Source organism: Solanum tuberosum, unplaced genomic scaffold (genome assembly GCF_000226075.1).
Source record: "Solanum tuberosum cultivar DM 1-3 516 R44 unplaced genomic scaffold, SolTub_3.0 scf00210, whole genome shotgun sequence".
NCBI classification, from domain to species: Eukaryota; Viridiplantae; Streptophyta; class Magnoliopsida; order Solanales; family Solanaceae; genus Solanum; species Solanum tuberosum.
In genome coordinates, this window is record NW_006239135.1 from 937051 (window position 1) to 943834 (window position 6784).

Here is a 6784-nt window from a genome sequence, read left to right on the forward strand (position 1 = left end):
TCCTTTTGCGTTGTGGCATAACATAATCAAAACTAAGATCCATTTCTTTCGGAGACAAACAATCAAGACCCACTATGAATTGAAAGTTTTCTCTGTAGCAGTTACTGTGATTGGAACTCGTGATAAATGAACAATACAAAATGATATTTGGGTTCAGGAGAATTTGTGGTGATGATATCTTGAGAAGAAGAGAGTAGATTAACTATTGTTGAAATGAAATTGTAAGGTGAAATTCTTGAATAAAAAAGGAGGAGACATAATTGAGTGATAAACATGGGAGGGGAGAATTAAGAGATAGTGGTTGATTTGGAGTGAAAGAGTTATTTAAGCAGATAATTAATCAATAATAGTTTTAAGGGATGTGGCTATCTAATAGTATTTTCAAATAATACATTAATATATGGTATAAAATACTAAAAGTGGTAATATATGTAATTGTTTAAAAGTAAAGATAATATTAGTATATATAGTAGTGATGTATGTAGTTTATCCAAAAATATTATTCATTGTATCACAATATAATCTAATCATTACATATAAATACGTTTAAAGAAAGATACAAGATTCTGATAAAAGAATAGCATACATAATAAAAATAATACAATTTGTTTGAGGAATTAATGATACAATATTCTAAAAAAAAAAATTGACTGTGAAAGAAATATGATACATCTATGTTTAAGAAATACAAATCAATTTTGGCATACCAACTGGAATGACTACAAACTAAAAAAAACTAACAATGTTCTTAATAAAAATATAAATGTTGAGTAAAAGAAAAACAATTAACAACAAAAATTAATATGAATACAATTTTTGCAACCTTCTTCTCCAATTCTCTCATTCTTTGTCAACCTTCTTCTCTGATTCTCTCTCTTTTTTTCTTCTTCTTCACGAAAGTCGATTTTGGTTCTAAAATCTGATCCGTTGAAGCCATGGTTGGATATAAAAAAACGCGATTTAATCAAATTCATTTCAACAGAAATTGAGTATTATCAATGAAAATTTAAAAATCGATACTAGAAATTTGATGAACAAGTGGGATGAGTTCTTTGTTGTTTTTTTTTTTGAATTTGTATTTAGTTTTGAATTTTTGTAACTGATGAGACTTTTAAGCAATTGTTCCTTTTTAAAAAAATTCTCTCCCCTAAATTTCTCCTTTCTATTATTTAATAATTGTATTCTTTAAATAAAACAAATAATAAAAACTTAAATAAGATATATATTAAACTAAAATTCTGACATTTTTACTAAATATTGAAAGTGTTGACAATGAGTCCTATTAAATGTTAAATTATTGACATTTTAAAAAAAAAATCATTTTTAAATTTATAAACCAAATCAAACTAATAAAACTCGACTTTTTCAATCTTAGTTTTTTTTTTCAATTTGGTATGGACTTTTCAAATATCAAATCAAACCATTTGTGTTGAATTTTCAAATTTATAAATCAAACCAAACTAATAGACCTCGGATTTTTTCAGATTTTTTTTCCTGTAAAGTATTAATACAAACATATACTAATTAAATTGTGCTCCAAATATTTCTTTAGTCCAACCAAAATACAATTGTCTAAGGTGTTTCTTAAGAGAATAACACAAAAATATGAGATGAGTGATGACAATAAAATATTCAACAAAAAAATAATAATGAAATCACATAAAATAAATATTGCAAATTAATAAGTCATAAAAGGATCATAGTTTAAAAGTACTAAATCATGCTAAAATAAGTCTAATAAGTATTAATTACATGAATTAAACATTAAAGAAAAAACAAAATTAGGTTATGAATTTTAAATGTCTAAATCAATGTAAAATTAAAGAACAAATATTCAATATTATTGTCATTTTTAGTGTTGAATCAATTTTTTTGTTAGCATTAATATTGATTTGATTTTGAATTGAGCTTTATTAGAATTACTAATATCTATGGACTTTAATCTTATTGAACCATTCAAAATTATAAATCTCAAAGAACTTGAAAAAATATGTTAAAAATAAAAATTATGAAAAAGTTTAAGTAATATTTTGAAATTATATCAAAGTAAATACTTTTATATATAAAGTAAATTTTAAAAATTATATATATAATGTCGGGTTGGTTTGGACTCGGATTGACTTTTTTTAGTTAAAATTAAACCAACCCAAGTATAGTCGAATTTTTTTCCAATACCAAACCATAATCAAGTTTTTTTCTTCAGTTTGGCTCAATTTATGATTTGATTTTGTACCCCCAAACTTCAAAAGTTGGTCAATTCAACTTATCTCATAATTTGGAAAAAAAAAACCCGTTATTTAGTCCATTGACTCCTTAACATGATCATACTCTGATGCAACAATTTTTTAATAATATCAATATTAGAGTAGGTCGATCAACGTTTGAGATCGCGACTCAAATTGGTAGCCTATTTGTGAGGAGTGGTGGCTTGAATCCATGACCAACGTTGTTGGTCTTCAATGGGGACGATTATTATATATCACTTGTTCTCCATCAATTTTTTTAAAATGACATAAATAGCCGCCTATCAAAATAATAATCAAGAAATGTATATGTTGTATATAGACGCATTATATATGTAAAATATACAACTTTCATTTGATACAAAATAATATAGATTTTTCTATATTTGACCAGTGAATCTAATTATTTTTAGTCAATCGATCCCAAATGTGTAACTAGGCTAAATAGACTCTCCACCCCATAACTAGTCTTCTGGATTGTTACTCTATTTGGAACATAGTATAATATTTGGTTTATAACATAGAAGTTCTAGTTATATTTTACATGGATAAGTTTTTGAGTGATTTTTGATCGAAGAAATAAGAAAAACGATGTGTTAAACATGACTCACACGTTACATTATACATATGATATACAAATGATATATTGTATATGCCATATGTATATGTTTTCCTTTTGTAGATAGTTTGATGAACTTGTATTCTTAGAAAAACAGTTAATTTTACTTCTTCTAATATGCATGCATTGTCTCATTTTTCTCAAGTTAAGTGGCTTAGCTAATGATTAAGCATGAGAATAAAGATCTATGTGTGATTTGTGAGTGGATATAAATGTAAAATATCATTTATGTTTTTTCCTAAAAAAATTATGTTCTATAAAACTAGAATAAAAATTCAATATCAATTTTAAAAATTAATAATTTAATATCTCAAACTTTTCAGAAAGTGATATTTCAATTTTTTAAATTATAAAACTTGATTTAAGTTTATATTTTTCAAATAAGGATTCATTGTTTTAAATTTGATATAAAAATAATAGCTATGTTCGACATGAATAGATTATTGTATCACTTGGAAGGATTATATTAAAGAATAGTTAGTAACCACTATTGCTGATTTATTTATTTTTTGGATAAAATGAATCTTTGTAAAATTATGCGCATTTGAAAGTTTTTAATAACATGTAATCGCAAACAATTTATTTACAAAGAACGTATAGATATGTGATTTATTAATGTGTCGCCTTAAGATATTGTGATACCTTGTTTATGAAATATGATATGCTCATTTGGTAAAATTGTATAAGAGTTGAGAAAGTTTTGATAGTTTTCATAATTTGTAGGATTTATTTATTTATGAGAACAAAATACAACTTAAGAAATCTAAATTGCATATCCAAACAAAAGTTCAACTTTAAATCATCCTAATTTCAAATCACTAATTTAATATGACGTTCAAACGGATCCAAAATATTGTCTAAATTATGCGTTTGACTCCCAAAATTTGAAACATGTTACATAAATTAGGACGAAGAGAGTACATAAATAACAAATACTTACATAATTAATATATGTATACCTCTAATCAACAATCAAACAACTCCTCATAATTAGAAACAATACTCAATTTTAATCTTACATTCCTAAAATAATACTCTCTTTATTTCAATTCACTTGTTTTGCTTTCTTTTTTTAGTCCGTTTAATAAGAATAGATTTTCTTTCTTGGCTACTCTTCAATTTCAATTTTTCATCCAACATATTTAAGATCACAAGATTAAATACGACATTTTAATATTATTTTTAGTTTAAAATCATAAGTAGTACTCAAATTTATTCCTTTTTTTTCTCAAATTCAGTGTTAATCTAAAAGTAGACAAATACATTGAAACGGAAAAGTAATTATGCTAATTTGTTTTAAGTTTATAAACGACATAAACAAATTGAAATCGAAAAATAGTAATTATCATAATTTGTTTGTTTATATATCCTATATATGCACGAAATAAAAAAGGACATTGAAGAAAGTGTATTTTTAATCTAAATTTTACGCTTCTTAAAATCATAGTCAATGTATATTTGCTTGCACATATGAATGAGTATAAAACATCTAGGTTTTTCGACTACTAATTCTCGTACACATTATCACGTAATTACTATTTAATTCACAAATTACTTTTTTTCGTAGTTATTTTTATTTAATTATTTTTTAAAAAATTAAAATCTTTTCATGTATAATTAAGATATTGGCCTTATTAAAGAAGCATGCTTAACAAAACCTATAAGATAAAGACATATAAACTATGCCAATAAATTAAATTAAATTTAATTTAATTAATATCTTTCATAAAATAATACTAAGCAAATGAGTCACAAATGCAAAAATTATTTATGCTGACAAGATTAGCACTTTCTATATAGCACCCTTTCGAAGTGGCCATTGGCCAAATCATGAAATTATTTTAATTATATTTTTTTACCTTAATAATTATCTACATAATTTTTGAAGAAATAATTTTTAAAAAAAAGTTAAGAAAGGGGGATGTCGGGTACGGAAAAGAATATTAAATTTTATTATCCAGTTGTTGCCAGCCTGCTAGCAGGTGGCATAGCTTTTTTTCACTTTGCGTAATAGTCCGTAAAAAATTATACGTACTCGATGTTATATTAAATCAATTAAACATATAGTAAGTAATATTTTTAGATAATTTTTTGGTATTTAATCATAAATTTTTACAATTTAAATATAATTATCCAGCTATGTTTGCTATTTTTTAGGAAAGTTAAATATTTCTTTCAAACTTTATGGCCAAACGCACACTTGGTAAAATTTACAAAAAAATATTTAAGAATTTATGATCATAGAATTTAAATACAATCAGGTTTTTTAAATGCTTATAATTGTGATTAATTTTATTTAATAATATCAACTGATATTCTAAAATAAATAATCAGGTTAAATTATACAAGATAATATATTTAAGAAAATGTAGTGTATGTGATATAAATCCTATTGAATGTTACTTTAATCATTCAAACAAAAATAAATAAATAAATTGGTTATGTTGTCGGCTGCCTACCTTAGCATTCTCTATTTTTGAACCTAAAAATTTGTAATGACCCGGAAGGTCATTTGTGGAAATTTTAAATATTCGTTTAACTACAATTAATTAATTGATGGGTAATTGTAGGTAATTGACTTAATCAATAGTTAATGGGCTAAAGTGATAATTTATTTAAGACCCTACACTATTTGACCCTTATATATTAAAAGAAGTAATAGGGTTTTTCACTTTTATACTTGATTATTTTTATATGAAAAGAAAAGATAATAAGAAGAGGAGAAAATTACCTGGGCGTCGGACGAGAGAGGCAGAGGGGCACGGGTCGATGCCATGATAAGAAACCCATGCTTCAGGTAAAATCTTAAGTTTATTTTGTTTCTGTATTGTTGTTATAGGAAAAGAATAGTATATTAATGGTTGGTGATAAGTTATATTATTATATTAATATGTTAAATTAGAAATTGGATGGATTATAGCGGTTTTGGTTGGAATGTAAACTGTTAATATAAGAGGTGTATATGAAAAGTATTAAACTGTCAATCGGTGGGGAGTTTTATTATTTAACTAGTAGGTAATTAATGTTTGGATTTCACAAATATTTTGTCTTACATTGGCCATATGTGTGGCATCAATTTTCGATTGGGATAAAACAGTGGGCAAAAATCATGAAACAATTATAAATTGGTAATTATGGACAAATAAGGTTCTGGATATTTCTTTGTATGCAGGTTAAGTATGGGTCACGTGTGATTTAGGCAGATTTTGGTTTATTTTCTTTAGTTGTCATATTATGATTCAAGTTTGATATATTGAGATATTTAATTAAATATCGAGTGTATTATATTATATGAAAGCTATTAGGGTTATAGTGTTTGGAGAAATTATGACTTAACCCTAGGCTTGAATTTGAGAAATATGAGAGTTGATATGTTAATTGACATCGAGCTTAAGAACTTGATTATAAACTTGGGTGGATTTTTGGGTCAAAGCTAAACACATAGTAATATAAGTGTCGTTAGTTTTGGAATCTTACTGTGGTCATTTATTTGAATAGATTGCTTTGAGTTGGAAGTTCAACGAAAAGGGAAGGCTCAAGTTCCGGAGTGAATTCTTGATTGATTGAGGCAAGTGGATTTCTAAACCCTTGTTAAGTGTATGAATTCATGTATTTCCTTGTAATATGTGTTTAGGGTAATGAGGCTTGGTGATGGGTTGACTTGTCCACATTGATTAATTCTAATGATGAAAAAGGGATAATAAAAGGCAATGTGATCAATTGTTTGTGTGATGTGTTGAGAATTGTTTGAAAGGCTTGGTGAATCATTGTTAATGTTGTATCATGATTGTGTTGTTGTGAATTGTGCAATGTTATGAAAATGGTCATCTCCTCATTATTTGTGTGAACATGTCATTTGCATTGTTCTGAGAATGATTGTGACAAGTGTTATGTGCATTGAGAAAGAATAAGAAAATAAAGA